The following is an 18,379-nucleotide window of genomic DNA, read 5'->3' on the forward strand; positions in this document are numbered from 1 at the left end:
TACAATCCCTTTGATCATCGAATAGCAGGCTTGGGCTTATGAAGATGAAACTTTCCTAGTTTGGAAAGACCGATTCGTTGATTACCTAAAGACAAATTTCCTTCGATCAATTCCGGAAGAAAGAAATTTCCTACGACGTAGAAAGACAACTTTAAAGTTTTGTAACAAATTGAAAAATACTTCTTCGTTTGAAGCATCGATATAAAAAAAGTGGAATTTTAAAATTTCTTTAGTACGTATATATTAGGTTGTCCGAAAGGTTTCTTTCGTTTTATAAGGAAATAATAGACGCACAATGTTTCTTGTTTTATATTAGTTTATTGAATTATGCACGAACATAATAATAGAAATAGATCGAAATGGATCATACTTAATTCAATAAAATAGTATAAAACAGAAATTGTTGTTCATCTATTATCACCTTATGGAACGAAAGAAACTTTTGAGACAACCTAATACTAAAGCTTTATATTGCTGTTGCTTATGCTACGTGATACACACATTCATCCTCAAAATTATCCTAGAATATTTCATCTTTCTACGATTGAACCCCTTTGATATTCGTATCATTAAGTCTTCCTTATTGCTGAAAATCATGAAACGCGTCTCCAGAAACACGACATCAGTCTCCATAAACGCGCAACTACCTGTTTCTGAATTAGCACAAACGATCACCGGTTCTTCCGGGCATTTCTCGGAAATAATGTTACGTATCCAAGCGTTTCCACGAAAAAGAAAAAAGTCTGGCTCACGAACACTGTCCAGGTGCGATGTGTGAAAACGCTCGTGGTGCTCCTCGTGACATAAAGACGATGCCGGCCTTCTTGGGCTGCAGGCAGTCCTAGAGCGTACCTTAACGTCTTCATCGAGCGGTGAAACCGCTCCGCGCTCGTAGTAGGCTCGGTAATCGATCGGTTATGGTAATCCGAGCGGCTGCGCCGGATCGTTAAAAAAGGTCGCGGCGGGCAGCGTGATCTTGCATTTCCTTGCTTCGAGAAATCACGTCGGCTAGCACCGTTCTCGATGTTTACGACACGATTAACCGTGCCCGTTTCTTCCCTCGGTCGCTTCCCGATTTTCTATGCAGCCTTCGGCGATCGTTCACGTATTTCCGTGGAAACGTGCGCCCATTTGCGTTCGCAGTCGTTCGCTAGGATTCAGAGAGGAAGGAGGAAGGTAGATGGACGTTTATCGGAGGAATTTTGCGTCCGGACAAAATCTCCGGAGGGTTGACGAGTGAGATGAAGCGAATTAGAATGGATAATGGAGAAGTCGTGGGTTGGATGTTACGAGGTGAAAGCATATTGGCGAAGATCAAACTTTTGGGACACTGAGATTCTCTCTTAATGAAAACCTTTCAGAGCTGCTGTAATCCCTTGGAGTTTGGGTAGAGAGGATTTAACCCTCTTGGCCAATGAATTTATAAATCCTCCTGCTCTTCTAAAACATACAAATTTTATGAACTTTGACCATTACATCTAATACGAAAATCGTTAAAACCATAGTTCAGAACTGTTTTTGGAGAATCTAACGATATTTTCCGAAGCATTTTTGTGATGGTTCTTTATAAAAAAATTAAGAAATCGTCCTGAATACAGGAACAAGTCATCGCAACGTGAAATTATTTTCCACCGAAAAAATCACTTTCACTACGACAGATTCTTTAAGGATCGATCACGGTATCTGACCGAACATGTCGGCGACCCCTGCGAAATGACTTCATCGCTTTCGATTCCCACGAAACAGACTAAAATGCCAGTTGCGCCCCTCCAAAACAATTCCCTCGGCAAGTTTCCCCCGATGGTACTCGAGGCCTACGAAATTCCAGCGCTTTCTACCCGGCTTCGACGCCGTATGCCGAGATCGAGTTACAATAATAACCGTTCCACGACGACGGAGGCGCATATATCGTGGACCGACGCGGCGTGGCGCGCATTCTGCCTCTACAAATCGTCGCTCGTCCATCATCATCGCATTACCCCCTCGATAAAGATTGAACGAACCGGGGCCGAGTACTCGGCTTTTAGCGTAAATCAAGCGTACTTATGCTCACGACGCGCGTCCACTCCACCTCGCGAGCCGCCGCCACGCCGACAGGAATCCGCTTGATCCGCTATCCTTTTCACATGCCGAGTAATAAGCAAGTCAGGGAGAATAACGAATAAACATAACGAAGATGAAGAAAACCAAGAAGAAGAAAATGACGACGATGATAATGAAGAGAGAAGGAGAAGAAGAAGCAGAAGAAGAAGAGTAGGAGGAGGAGATGCAGATGCAAAAAAGGGGTTGTAAGAGAGGGGAGCGTCGAGAAGATCGCGAGTAGCCGCAAGGCGGACGATGCGTACCGCCGCGACTCGTGAGAAAGATGAACGATAGTCGGATGGATACGTCAATACGCGTGCGCCATTAGCCGTGTTGCTTTTTGGATTTATTGCCGCCCCGTAGATCCCCGATTTCTAATTGCACGCTCGCGATTCATCTCCCCTCCCCCCTCCTCCACCTTCGTTCATTTTCTACCTCTCTATGGATCCACGTTTCTTTTTCATATAGCTCGCTAGTTCCCATCGCTATAACGCGAGTACGCTGTGACTGTGAGCACGATCGATTTCTATTAAAATGAAAACGTCGAGCGCCGTGAAAAGGGGCTGCAGGGCGTAGCGGAACGTGTAATTCACCGACACCCGGTTGAATTATTGGCGTCGATCGAGCCAGATGCTTGCTGATCGCTCGCTAACAGAGAAAGATCTAGCCAGGAGAGAGGCTTCTTCCTCCTCTTCTTCGTCTTCTTCTTCGTACGTTTCTTCCTCTTCTTCTTCTTCTTCTACTATTTCGTAGAACGAAGCAAAGTCGTGTCCCGTCGTTTCGACCGCGACCACGCTACGGATTAATACCTCGATGCGCTAGCGAGCCGCTAATCGCTTAATTAGTCGCGCCTCGCCGTTGCTGCGGACGCGAGGATCCAGGCGCGTTACGATCGCAGTCGCGCGACTCTCGCTCGTCCATCGTAACCGGCGATCCACGCGCGCTACCAGGGATTCCTCAAGCGGCTCGGTTTAACGGTAATTTGAATAACCGAGCCAGGAAATCGATGTGCTTTCGCCAGAAAAAATCCATGGGATCTAGCGGATAGAATGTACGCGAGGTTTAATAAGTTGGTTTCTTTCAGCATCCTGGTGTTTTTTCCTTTTTTAAGCTCGATGGCGGATTCTTTGACGAGACGAATGTGCGCACGGGTTAACTAACGGTTAGAAATGCGCCGATATCGTTACTTCGAAGCGCGCTTAGGTAAGGTAATATAAAATCAATAAATAAATAAATTCATCGGCTAATATCGTACCTCTGCACGCTATGATTATAAGAAGACTGTTTCTGCAATTTCATACTCTTAATCGAAGAAATGGAATTTAGGCAAAGATTTGTTTTAACCACAAAACCGTTTTACAAGCGTGAATCGGTTATTCGCTTGAATTAAAACATGCTTTTGAATTGCCAAATTATCCTTAATTAGTCGAGTCATTTGTATTTTAGTATTACTTGTTGAACCTATTTATCTTGAAAGAGTACTATTTGAAGACGACACTTATGATTTCAAGAAGAAACAAATCAACGCAAGACCGATTGTTTGAAAGCTCGTTCCCTGTTACATTCGTCGCGACATAGAAAATATCGTCGTAACTTGAAAACGCTCTCGAATACAAATATTCAGTTTCATCGTGTCGAAGAAATTGATTTTAATTGAAGACGGACTACTAGACAGAGGAAACTAAACGGGCAGAAAGAGAAAGGAAGATCGTTTCCATTGGAAAGAGGGAGCTTCGTCTAAACACGCTGATAAGTAAAATTATCGCGGTGCTCGCGCGAGCGTGCGCTCAAGTTGACCCTGCGCTGGCTCTATCGGCCACGACTTGGCTGCGGATTAACACTCGTTAGCTAGCTCGAGAGTCGCTATAATCGCTTAATTAGTCGTTGAACGGCACCAATACGCGCACCTCTCTCCGAATAATCGATTCCCCTGTACGTTTCTCATGGTGAATCGCGACGAAGGTTTCACCACTCGGTAATGCCGATCCTGAATGCCAGATCTGCAATTATAATCACACCGCGACGGACAGGTAGCTTGGATCATGTTTCCTTCCATTCGTCCGATCGTTTCGAAGGCCGAGTCGATGCATTTTGAAAATTGATAGGTGAAATTTGACGATTTCATACGGAGGATATTTCTACCCTTCTCCTTCTTCGTCTTTTTCTCCATTCGTTTCTTTTTATCAGATTTTTTTTATTTATTGTCTAGAGGTTAGTTTTAAGAGTCTGTTGTTAAAAAGTTGGGATTAGACAAGAGGAAGATGCGCATGGTTTGACTGGCTTGATTCTGGGATAGCAAATAAAGGATTTCTCCTTTTTAGTTCTGCTGTTGTACGATTGATTTCTTCTGTTCTTATGGTTTTCGGAAGTAACAGCCACTTTCACGCGATTGCCTGGAGCTCCAGGCGTCAGCTATTTGGACGCTGGAATCAGAAGAAGTCTAATCACAGATTAGTGGTCTAGCGAACGAGGGATTTCTCTCTGGATCGTTCGTTCGTCAAAGAAATCTAATCTAGGTTTATAATCTAAATACTAGATTATATATAGATTATAGATATAGATTACATTAATATTAAATTGTATATAGATTATGGATATTATATTTCTAAATAATCATCGAATCGAACATCGAATTTTCTCTTTTCGTTATTAAAAAAATCCAAATCTTGTAAAACACTCTGACGATCTGTTGGCAAACAAGCCTGCTAACGCAGACTCGGAATCCATGGAATCTTTGCAATCTTCTCGTGTTTTACACCGCGCTAGAATTTTTCTAATACGTTCACGTTAAACGATTTCACGGAAATTGCTCGCGCGTATCCCCGGATCAGATTCGCGCGAGTAAGCGAACGTATTAAGCGTTGATTAATACCTAGGGGAACATCTTATTTGTGGAAAGTCTTCGCACAAAGGCCAACTCGTGTTCACTACTTAGGCCAGAATATTCGCCGTAATGCGATAAAAAACGCTCGACCCCTATTAACCTTCGATCTTTCACCTTTCGACAGACTATCGACTTCTGCGTACCGCTCGTCGATCATGCGCGACGTGCAAAGCACGAACGGCGCCTCGCAATGCCGCTTTTTCCGTGTTTCGTACACACGGAAATATGATACATCCTGTCGCTCGATGATTGCCTAGAAATTACCTCGCGGAAACTGTACCCGAAATTGATATTAATATAATTTTCGCGAACACCGCGTTTTTGCAGAATATTCTATCGTGGAAAGCGAATAAAACCAATCTTCGTCCACAGATCTAGTGAATGAGTATAGCCACAGTTTATCAGTGAAAGGGTTAAGATCCCACGGCCTTCGAGAGACTTTACAGTAGGCCCCGCACGCCAACAATGTACGCTTCGCGAGAAACAGAAAATCGTAAATAATAGCGATCGTGTATGTACCTTACACACGCAAACCTCATGTCCCAAAACGACTTCCATAAATCTTCCAGCCCCTCTAAAAATAAAAAAAAAAGAACGCTGTACCACTGTATCACTGTACCAGAATCCCAATTCTTATCAAGTCAGTTTCCCCAGCGAGCTGGCAATTTTCTATCGAAACTTTCCATTGGTTTCCAACGTGGAACACATTCTAACGGCTGACCCCTTCGCGCATCGCGACGCCAAAATGACGCGGGACCACGCCCTGACTTTATCCGCCGATCGTTCTGGATGGATTTGTTGGGAACGCGTTACCGAGTGGCTCGTTAAACGCGTAACGATCGGCGCACGCAACGACTAAAACCGCGAGAAGAAAAACTGCATCGGAACGGAAAAGAAAGACGAAATACGAAGAACCTGGGAAACTCGAGGATATCATTAACTTTGGCGAAACGAACGGCAGGAAGATGAAAACCCGCGGAAAGGAGAGGCAATTTGCTGGAAGGTTCGTGGCGCGAGATGAAATTGTGGGCGGCAGCCGTTTGAAACATTAGACTTAGGAAGAAGTAATTTGTCGACGACCTGGATAGCTCAATCGGCCGGGTCAATCGTCCGGCAAATCGAGGATCCAGATTCGAATTCCTTCTTAACCAATCGATTCTTGAATCTCTCTCGATTCTTAGAAATCCGATCGACGATCAAGACGAGCACTACTTTTTCTATTTTGTAATTTCAAGTTTCTTTGAAGATGGATCAATTCAGTGCTGAAAATTTTAATCTTTCTATAAAGCGATGATTCTTCGAAAAGAGCATTGGTTAGATCGATGTTAATTAAAGCAAATATTCGAAACGTATTGGAAGATTTCAAATACGATAAAGTCCAGAATGAAAAATACCCAAATACGAAGAGTACGGGGAAAGAACGCGATGAGTCACATTTTCTATTATAGTCATATTTTACAAAGCAGTGGCTTAAAATTCTTAACCCTGTTAAAATGGCTTAAAATTTTTAGTCGTTTTATATTGAAAATTTAGTCACGAAGTGACAATAAAATTAGAAAGAATCCCTGTGATCTTCACATATAAAAATCCTTGATAAATCGAACTTTGATAAATAAACTGATCGAACATCGCTAAAATCTGTCAATCTCGATTTTAACAAGAATAAGTAGTTCAACGATATATCAGCATGGTTTATTTATAGACATATGTACGTAACGTAGTCTCAATTAAGAGCGAATTCCAGTGAATCATCGCGTCACAGGAGACGCGAAAAGATAAGAAGTGAAGAAAGGCAAAGATCAAAGAAGAAGAAGCGACTGGAGACGAGTTCGCACGGGTCGAGCGTGTGCCACTAGAAGCATGGCGGAAAACTTTCTCAGAAATCCTCATCTCGATCTCGTCTGAAAGTATTCCATACGTTCATACGTATATAGACGCTCGTTCGGTCGCTCGCCAGTGTGGTCTAGAATGCGCGCGGCGAGTTCGTGCGTGGCTAATACGCTCGATCCAATCGGCCGGGTGATAACCATAATCACGTAGCGGCTTGGTGTACCGAACGTGTCCGTACAGACTGCGTGGATCGCGCCTCTGACGATCTTGAGCTTCGTGCTTGATACCAGGTTCTGTCGATCCTATATGGCTTTTGTTTGAGAAACTCGTCAGAATTAGTTTTGTGATTAGTTTCTCTGTACGCAGTACTATGAGAATATTGGCTCGACATTTTATTCCTCTTATTGCAAACACTAGAGAAATACGTTGTAAATTTCGATAATATTGGTATTTCCATATGACCGCAAAACCTTAATACTAGAAAAACGAAATGTATATAGAACTAGATAAAAAGATGCTTCATTGAAAAGAAAAGATATACGACGCTGCAAATACTTCAAGCATTAACAAAAATCCAAATTAACGTTTCGAGACCAGAGATAATTAGATTCCTATCACATTCTATCTTTCGTATCTCCAACTCTATTCATTTCTATTCCAAGCAATGCTTCGATTTATTTATTTCTCGTTATCATCTCTTACTGAAAGAAGATGTACATAGACGCTATGATATTGGAAAGCCAAGATTGGAGCAATGGAAGAGACGCAGCTTGAATGAAACGAACGAAGACCCGCCTTTCTCCGTTTCCTCGAGAGTTCGCCAGCTTTTTCGCATTCAGACGTCCCGTCCCTAGTCGTTGCTATCGACGTAGCCCCTGTGGCGGGTCTCACGCCCGCGCGATCCTCGTTATTTACGAGTAGAAACGGAGGGTCGAGGGCGGACCAGACTGTCCGACGCAGAACGGGATCAAACTACTAATTGGTGAGCGAATTTTAATCGGAGAACGCGCCACTCTCGACGCAGAGCAAGGCGCCTCAATGGATTCAACTATGGGAAAGCGCGTGTTCTACATTTCGTGTACATATAACAGCCTATATGGGATTTCCACTGGTGATAGCTGATGCTTTTTGTTCCGCTTTATTAGAACAATTGAGAATAGAAGTTGTGTGAACATTTCTTTTGGTTTCCAGTGGATATTTGAATGATTAATGATTCGTAATAATCTTCTGCTATGGGAAATCATTGCTATTATTTGAGAACCGAAATGATAAAGATTACAGATCTTATAAAAGACAGGATAGATCTTAATAATAGCGATGAGAATGAATTTTTGCAAATTTCTTCGTATTCCTATCGATGAAACGAACTGTTTCGTTCCGTATGCCATTAAATTTTATGATTTCTTCAAGGTTACTTACACTTTCGATTTTACGGAGTATTGCTCCATTCACTGAATTTTCAATTTCACTTGAAAGCTTCTATATAGAGGCCTTTGACGTCAGTGTGGAAAAAAGATTGCCTGTCGAACGAAGGAAAGAGCAGTTCGACGTTCGAGATTTTCAATCTTCTTGAAACACCGGCAGACGGTCGATTATTTTTCAGTCACCGCCACGATTTTCCGAGGAAACGAGATCGCTCTGGCGTTTCGAGGAACTGCTCGTTCCAGAAGCGAAGATCAGTGATAAGAGCAACCGATAACGGGTCTTCGGCGGGTGGGCGTACATTGCGCTCGTAGCAGCGATCGAAAGTATCTCTTGCAGTTATATTGATCGTCGATCGAGAGTCGGATCGTGGCTGCTCGATATTCCACTCTCCAAGCGACTTACTGAAGTAGAAAGAAAAACGATATCGGAGGCGTAACGGAAAAATTCCTCGGAGGAGGATCGAAGAAAAATATCGCAATGAGGAGAACGAAGACGATGTAGATTCGAAGACGATTTTCTGAAACGTTGGAAACGCAATGATATATTTAAACAATAAACGCTTCAAACAAAATATAACCTTATAGAATATAATTTCTATATAAGACACAATGTTTGCACTACCATTTTATTGAAAAATATGACGTTGCAATCATAACGATGTAAAAGCTTCCAGTCATGATACATTGATATGTACATTGAAAATGAAATCTTAGAAATGAGTAGAAATAAAGTAGAACGAAGTAAAGTTTCCAAACAAACTAACTAATGCTCGTTCGTATGCTCGTGCTTATCGGCGCAATTAACGCTGCGAATAAGTCATTGCGAGGTAATCGAGCTTCGAGAGTTGTCGCGACGCGAAGATCCGATAGTCAGATAATTATCCAGCTGGCTGGAGATACCACGATGGTATCGATATCGATTCGAACATTCCAATCGTCGGAACTCGTTCCATCTGTTTTTGCACTTTGTGTGTCATTGAAATGCTTTGGAGCGTAGTTGGGTGTACCACCCCGAGCCGAAGCTTGATTTAAGATCCTTTGGCTGCGTTTCAACGACTCTTGAACTACGAGGTTGTAAGTAGATGTTAAAGCGTATGGAAAGATTCAGAAGCAAGAATGGAATTGAGTTAAGGATAGTGGAAATTGCTTCGTAGTGTTGCTGGACTTTTTTGTACAAATAATTATTCTAATTAATTAGAACAACGTTATACACTGCTAATTTCCATTATAAAAGGATTCCCTTTTCTGTGCGCAATACCTGGTTTCCAGAATTGAACAGAATTTATTGTTTCCAGAAAATTGTACGATGATATGATATACCATATACCAGTCGTTTAGAAACAATAATGAAACCGAAAAGAATGTAGAAACACCGAAGCTAATGAATTTGATATCTGAAATATTCATATCCCAGTTAAATATTCGATATTCGTATTGTTATGGTACATACGATATTCTTGATTATATAAAAGAGAAAAGCAGATGCCAATTTAATGGCGAATCGCATCTTGTATTGTATTTCTTTACCACAGTTCAATTACCATAACTTAAATCTACACGAATGCAAGGCGATATACCAATAAGAAGAATCATTACAGAAGTATGACAACGAAATGGAAGAGCAGTCGTAACCGGTACCAGATTAGAAACCCGACAGAAAGGAATTTATACTCGATCGTTTCACCTCCGTCACGCTCGATCCGCGATCAACGTGCTTCCGATCGTGGGTCAGCTGCGTCCTTTCAATTTATTAACCCGACATGAATCGTTCGCGGACGCTAATTGCACCGGCTGATACCAAAGCGTCGCGCTGCGCTACGCCGCGCCGGCAACCAGCAAACGTTTGCCACGCAAACGCGGCGTGTCTCGCCGGGACGCACGTAGCAATTACGTCGCGCGGATTATTCGTCGCCAAGCAGCTCGTAAACGTCCAACGCGGAAACTGATTCTCGACTGCAGCTTGGAGAAAATCGAAAAAGTGATTCGAGAATTTACGACAGCGTGTGGCTACGATGGTGCGTGGAGATGGCGAATATAAGTAGCGTGCTATTCGTTTGAATTGTTCAGATAAGTTACTTGTTTTTGGAGTACTTGTGACACTACGATGATAATTAAGAGTTAAAAAATGCATTTATAATAAGACAAGAGAGTTAAATAGATTTCTTTGAGAGCAATCTATATGTCAATGACTCACAATGTCTTTGCCAGTGTTCACAAAGGAGAGAGATGTTAGTCATTGAACCAAGCATCGAAAGTGCACGTTTATATTTGCGTACTTACACGAACGGGCCACCAGTACCGTAATGTATATTTCTTGGAACACTCGTGATCTTAAAGATAGACATCTCATCAGCTGATCGCGAGTGTTTACGACCACGGTTGCTGACCCTAGGACCGGTTATTCATTTCACGCTATTCTCCAAGGATATGTATTTAAAGAAATCAATTCTGCGAATTGGCTAGTATAGGCGTTGAAAAGTCAATATTTAAAAGTCTCTTGCCGCCATAGATATTTAGTGAAAAAACGTGGGCGACACCCAAGGTGTGAAAACTAATGACAAGAAAAAAAATTTGCATTGTAATATTTCTTGAAATGATCAAAGAGTAAAAAATATGAAAAATGTAAAATAAGAATTTCCAATGAATAAGATTGTTGAAATTATAAAATTCAGAAATTAAAACGAGATTTCTATGTAGAATATGTATTATTGATATAGAAGCTGTCTCATTAGGCAGTTCCAGGCTGACGATTTCATCTTTCATCTCGCCGCCGATTAGAGAGATCGGCCGGCCGACAATAAGTCCCGTAACGAGGCAATAAGACGATCGCCATGGCCGTGATCGTCTGATTAATAGAATCCTCGATCGCACGATAATTCGCCGTTTGATTAATTCACCGATTATTCTGCGATCGTTTCGCTACAAAACATCAGGTTCGATCCGATTGATCGGCGCGCTGTATCACGCCACTGATTGATCAGATAATAATTTCTCGAGCGTTTAGAGAGGTCGAGCCACTCGAGAGTTCGACGCCTCTCGACGCTTCCTCGAGAAACGTGAATAATTGAACGAAAGCGCGTATACGACAACGCGTGATTAATTAGGCGATAGTTCTATGTTTCAGTAATCATGACGGGGTCAGTTTGAATTCAAGGATCAGGTGATTGAACAAGGTTCGATATAAGATTCGATGAGGTCTATTCAGAGACCGTTTTCATACCACCGAAGAAGTAGAAATAAGATTTGTATTTTACTAACTAGGATGTCTGATCGAGTAGATGATTATAATCGATACAGCTTCATCATATTGAAACTTTCGAAACACCATTTTAAACGTCTTAATGGTTCTAGAATAAAAACAGGCGATCGGTTTTATTTAAGAAAAATTGTAGAAGATAATATTCGATAGAAATATGTTAAAACAAAAAACTAACAATAAACGATTGTTTATAAATCAAGTGTCAAACAAACGTAATCGTATCAGAATTTATATTGTTGTTTCAAACCCTTCGGAACTTGCTACTTCCAACTGTTAATCTTCAAAATTCACGTTTCCATCTTTACCATTTTACCCTTCTTCATCCTATTACTTCCTAAAATTATGGATCATCGATCAAAAACTTAATTTTAAGCAGATGGTAAAATTGCAACTTTCTCGATGCGCGGTTCCCATAAAAGCAATTAGCAGCGTAGAAAATCCACGCAACGAATAATAGCGGTTGATACGGGCGAGGAGCATCGATCGTCTGGCGAAGAATTATCGATTGGCCTCGGCGAAATCTTAGCCTGACAACGGCTTGGGATCTGGGTCGTACCCTGAATTCTGGCTGCGTGCACGATATCCGAGAGCTTTTGCTCTGCGCGTAATTGCTCACGTAGCCGAAGCGTGCGCCACCTAAAACGACGCCCGAATCCGTGTGATTATCGAGTATCGAAAATTACAATGTTCCGTTTCAGTCGTGCATTTACCGGTTTTAATCTTAAGCCTATTATTCCGCGATTGGGCTCCGTCTTTTCGCTTCTTCTTGACTCTTTCGATTGGTATAAGTACGACGATGCAATGTATTTTCGGGCCGAGTTCTTGTACTTTTTGTACGATGATTTGCTAACTAGTGATCTTACCGAATTGACAAATGAGCTGTAGGTTATAGACCTTGGCTATACTGATTGTTTTTACAATTTCAGATGGAGTAGAAGGATCAAGCAGTTTGAACGGTATTTATAATTATAAACAAATTGATTGTTATATTCAATACGAAATTACAGAATTTTACTCGTTCTATTACCAAACTTGTTAATATTGCAGCTCGTAATTTATATCTTTTCTTACAAAGCTTTGCTGGTAATATATTTCGCGAATAATTGTCGCGATTATGGAATACCCCTCAATCTCTTGTGTCTACATTCTGTGATTAAGTTCTTGATTTTAATTTCAAGACATTAATTAAGTGACTCGCTGTTAACAGATAACGGTGTTAATTTAATAATTCATTCTGAACTTTTCTAATATTTGTCATAATCAAACATCGCAAAGAGCTTCTCATATATCTTCGATTAAAAAGTGCATTCGCATCCAATAATAAATTGACCGGTAACGAGCCACAACTAATAACGAACAGGCCGTGAAAAGGTCTTTAATTATCGCTGCCCATGGCCAGTACAATGAACAAAGTACCGCAAACCGTGCATAGGTAATTAGTCTAATGCCCGTTTGTTGCATAAAAGCGGTCATTATCATAACTCGTCGTTATCCGCAAAGGGAACGTAAATTTTCGTCGATCCCCACGTCTGATAAATTATCGGGACCAGCGGATTTTTTTCAAGGTGTCGCGGACTATGTGGTTCACCCACGCGAGATGCCACGAAGACTTGACTGAGAGATACCAGGAATGTCTTTCGGTACGATTCATTCTGGCTAGCATTGCGAGGCGAAACATTCCATTGAACAGTCGCGGTTTGATCGCGCAGAGGATGATTAACACGAGGCATCGCACTATACATTCATCATTTTCTTCTCTGCAACTTCTTTCATTGGAAGAAAAGGAATTTTAGATTAAATATAATTCTCGAGTATAATATGTTTGTTTCCCAAAGCGTAAAGAATATTTGGAGACCGAGATTGAAAAAAGAAAACTGTGGAATTAATACTTCTGTCGATTTTACTTTGCAATTGGGGAAAAATAATCACAATATCATCCTTTACGTTATATTTCATAATTCAATGCCCATTAAATCTAATCTTATTCAACCTAAAATAATAAAATAAAAGATTTTGCTCTCTACTGTCTCTGAATTCGAAGCAGCGATAGCGGAAGCCATTCTCTAGGAAAGGGTAGGACCAGGTCTGCTCCACTAGCTCGAGCACGGATCAAGCTAAATCATCTAATTCATGCTCGACCACACGAGCGCGTAATTTAGCCGAAGGAGCTTACACGTGAAAGCGATCGGCTCTTTACGCTCGCTCGTTCGACAATAAAGATGTTTGCGAAGCCGTTGACCCGGCGACTTCGATAATCTTCCGACGAACCCCGCTCTGCATGATATTCTATCGTTAGTCGAAAAGTTCACGGATAACCAACAACCTAGCACACGCCTGAGACTTATATACTTTCGGTAGAACAGTGAAGCAGGCCTGATAATTACCTTTTACCAAGAACATATTAATAAAGATCTTTGTTCCAAGCTATTTATTGCTTTATCGTTCTTTTACAACGACGCATCTTTATACAAACATGAAACCTAATCTGTCGAATGTTGTGATCTTTATCTTTGTAAAACAAAATAGATCATACGTGATTCGATAAAATAATGTAAAATGGAAAATGTTGTGCATCCATTATTTCCTTCTAAAACGAAAGAAACTTTTCGAACGACCTAACGTATTCAATCATATGAACGAAACTAGAATTCGAAACTATACACGATGTAACAGATAAGTGAAACGAAACGCGAAGACGGCGTTAATCGGCGCAATATTTTTATCTTTCTTAATTCATTACTCGATTACCACCGATATTAAAACATTCGGCACCGCCCACCTCCAATTATCCCTACCAATTGCTATCCAATCACTTAACTGCGTATTTCTTATCGCTATCACTACACCCCTCCAACACCTTTTCTCATCGTCGATTTGCTCATCGTTGAACGGCAGACCATGCGATCGGCGCGAATTTAACATGGATTATCTATCCAGATTTCTCCCGCAACGAGATGTAATTTTCAAACGGCATCCCTAATTGAACAGGAAACGGCAACTAAATACTAATAACTCGACGGAGAGTTTAGACGGCTGATTCGATTTAATCGCGCGACCGAAGACTGTATTTTGCCTGAGTGGTGGAAATCAGAGCGAACGAAGGCGTGTTAAAGGCGTGTTAAAGGCGCGTTTCGCGATCCTTCGAACGCCTCCGAGCGAGGAAACGTTCCTCGGACATACGAAAGTGTTCTGACACTTTACGTGAAACATTTTTATAAATATGTTGGACGTGTATACAATTTTTTAAGACTTAATTAACAGTGTAACGAGCCGCGACTATGGCACGAGTAGCGAATACAGAAATACTTTCGCGAACACGTGTAGATTGGACGAGCGCGGTCAACTTTCAAGACACGAAACGCCGATCGATTCTTTCTGTCGATCCGGCCTCGTAATCCATCGCAGCCGGCTTCTTCTTTTTCTCGCTAGATGCGCCTCTTTTGGACAAACGCACGCGTTCTCAACTAGCTAATCGGCGACAAAGCGACTGTTGCTTTGCCAACTACGGGATTACAGTTAACCACTTTAGGTTCCCTCGGCTGTTGCTTGAGAAAAGCTCGCGGGGAACGATGTGCTCACACGTGCGTTTAGTTTTCGAATTATTTCGCGATTGTTCGTAGTTCGTCGTAGCAAATAAGCTCTGGAAGTTAAAATTGCCTCTCGCGATCGTGAAACGTTCTGGCACTATCTCATGATTTGAAACACTCTTAGGTTGTTTAATTTATGATGTTTTGTAATCTGGTGTTTTAATTTGGATTGAATGAAAAGTATTGTTCTAGATCTATGCGAAGACTAATCTCATGATTAATACAAAATGTCTAGAACTGGAGCATGTATCAATTAATCGAGTATTCAATTACGATATACTATTAATCAAACTTTTCACTCATCAATTTTAATGTTTTACTCGTCCTACAATAATACAAGAAGAATTGTATGGTATATTTTCAACGATGCTGGAATACGTTCAACTATACAGCTGTCTTTGTTACCAAAAATAGACACGAATGTAGATATTCCTAGTTTATAGCTGCGTCTAACGATCGGATGTAATAACAGTCAGGCAAGGCATATAATGGGATAATGGGGAAAATAATGGCATGTAACCGAGCGATAATTTTTGCACGAGAACGAGGAAGCGTGCGAATCCTGTCGTAGGATGACAAATAAGTCGTGCGAAATCCGTGCACGCAGGAAATGCTCGCGTTTAATTAACTGAGAAGACTCGATTAAAGAAAAACAGATACCTGCGAATGATGAGCTACCGAGAGAATATAAAGGGATCGGAGTTGAGATTTTTAGCAAAAAACACTCGTAATTGACATAAAGTTGATTAATTGTACAATTATTCGGGTAGCAACAAAGAACAAAGGCGTGTTTTCACAGAGGGTTGAAAAATAAGTGCGTGATCTATTGTACCGACAGACTATTTACATTGCCTTAACGGGAAATTCGCAGATAATTTAAGAGTACTATGAGTATTCTTTAATCGTGATAATTTAAGAACAATGGAATACAAGAATATCTTAATTCAAGGTTAAGTATCAAAGAAACGTATCCCGGAGTCCAAAATTCATGAATTCCATGTCTTTAAGTCTTCCATAGGTAGAAGATTTATGATCACTGTTCTTAAAAATATGGAGAGATTCATCTTATAATTTGCTGCATGATACTTCATATCTGCGAATAGACTACAGAACAGATGCGTGAAGAGTAGTCAATTTAATTTAGTGACTAAAAGGCGTAAAATCGCTTTTCCTTTCACTCGTTCACGGATTTTTGGGCCACCTTGTCTTTTACTTTCTACGCTAACGGCGACAGTGTAATTGTTCGTGCGTTTAAAAAATTCACCACCGGTTGAATACGTAGCTTCGTTTTTACTGCAGCATGCGCAGACCGATTAATAACACGGTAAAACGTTGCTGCGAACGATGGAAGATTACAGGCCTAGGATTCCCAACGATCAGAAAACAAACTAGCAAACAACTGTTTCTCCGATATGAGTCACGTCATGCTGTACACACAATATACTTTGAAAAACTAATATAGCGAAGGATTTTTTTTACAAATGCAACGAGCATTCGGTTCTCAATGAAATTTCTCGGCTCGTACGAAGAAACACGAGACTCGTTCTCAGAAGGGACACAGAAACCGTTTCACGGGCGTTTCGTTAAAATTGAATTCCACAGTGACTTCCGCTTTGTGTTCTCTTCTGTCTTCCTCTCTGTCTTGAGACGACGAGTGTACCTTTTTCATTTTGTTTGCCGTTTAACACGCGCGTCGATGAAAACGGCCATGGAACGAGGAGACACAATCGGTTGCGGAATTACAGGTTTCGCCGACGAGAAACAGGAAACGCTTTTACATAGAAAGAAGAGACAAAATGGCGAAGGAGGCATCTACAAAGAGAAAGCGGATGCTCGAATGAAGAAAAAGAAAAAGAGAAAAAGGAAGCATCGCTGTGATATTTTCAGTAAAAGACGATGGAACGATGAGAGAAGAGAGATTCGATCCGCGGGACGTTTAATAAAGATCACGAGAAAGTACAGTTACACTGTTTTCTTTTCGAATTAGTCGCATTAGCAGACGATTCCTACGATTCTCTACTCTTTAACAACGAGATATTGGAAACGCACCGTGGAGAACGTTGGAGCGAGGGAACACTGGAATGCGAGGAAATTATGCGTTCCAAAAGAGGAAGGCAATGGATGCGCACACGTGAAATGGTTCGGAATCGTTGCACGCGTGGAAAGTCAAGTATCGAAATCGAGAGCGCGCATAAACGAGTAGAGAATGATTTTTAAACCTAAACGAAAGGATGGACGCTTTCGTGTGCGATTACTTCGAACGTTCGTCGACGATTTCATGCAATTAGGAGATCATAGTTAGCCCCAATATTCAACTTATATTCTAACTTTCGAAGCTAGAAGATACTTGAATTACACAAAATGAAAAATACACCGCACCCTCTCTCTTTTTCTACCCGAATTACCCTCATAAATTAAAAAGGAACCTGTCAAGATCCCCTGAAAGAATGAAACACTCATCACCCTCGTATCTGATCCTCTTTAAAAACCCCCTCTTCATAAAAAGACGATCCTTCCCTCGCAAACGACGCAACGAAGCGTCCCACCCCAAGTAAGTCAACTTCCTCTCGAAAAGCCAGCGTATATCTGGCCTCTCTGCTCCGACCCACATATTTCCTTCGCCACACAATGCCGTCCTTTCAGGAAACCCTGCACGGACACCTTTATTCCCTGGTCGGTTAATCGTTGACAAAGTACCGCCGCGGGAATACAGTTAGACTTCCGCGAGAGAGCCTCGAGGAAAGGACAAACAGGACGCGCAAAGAAAGGAAGAACGTGCCGTAGAAAGAGGAAAAGAGGGGAAAAAAGAAAGGGAAGGACGTGGTAACGCGGCGATAAGCAACGAAGAGAAGCGTCCTCAAGCACGTAAATAGACACGGTTGCCGAGGATGCGGAGGCGTGTGAACCGGGCTTTACGGGCCCACGTGGCGGTGGGTGTGCCCTGGCTTCCGCATACTCCTTCGCGGTCAACGCGAGTTATCTTCTCGCGAAGACAGCGTGTCGCGAGCCTCGCTTAATGGAAATTTTAATGACCAAGCCGGCCAGGAATTTGTGTTAGAATTATGGAGAATTTGAAAGACAGAAGGCGATGCTTGTTTATGAGTCGAGATAGTAATTTGGGGCAAACGTGGGATGTATGTGGTGTGTTTAAGAACATTAATGACAAGGATGTAATTCTTTAGTAGTTGTTTGATAGTAATTGTTTTATAATTTACATTTCGGTAATTGTGTCTGTGAAGAATCCTAATTAGATTCTTCCCATATATTTTTCTCTTTTTTTTTTTTTTTTTTTTTTTTTTCAGTCAAAGGATAT

At 41.4% G+C, this 18,379-nt stretch overlaps 1 protein-coding gene across 1 annotated transcript in view; it reads right to left on the reverse strand.

Annotated features, from left to right (window-relative positions):
• The window catches only part of LOC100745489 (puratrophin-1), a 137,945-nt gene that overhangs the window by 104,442 nt on the left and 15,124 nt on the right, over positions 1-18,379 (reverse strand). The gene's annotated exons all lie outside the window — the stretch shown is intronic.

The sequence above is a fragment of the Bombus impatiens genome, unplaced genomic scaffold, assembly GCF_000188095.3.
Source record: "Bombus impatiens unplaced genomic scaffold, BIMP_2.2 scf_0136, whole genome shotgun sequence".
NCBI classification, from domain to species: domain Eukaryota; kingdom Metazoa; phylum Arthropoda; class Insecta; order Hymenoptera; family Apidae; genus Bombus; species Bombus impatiens.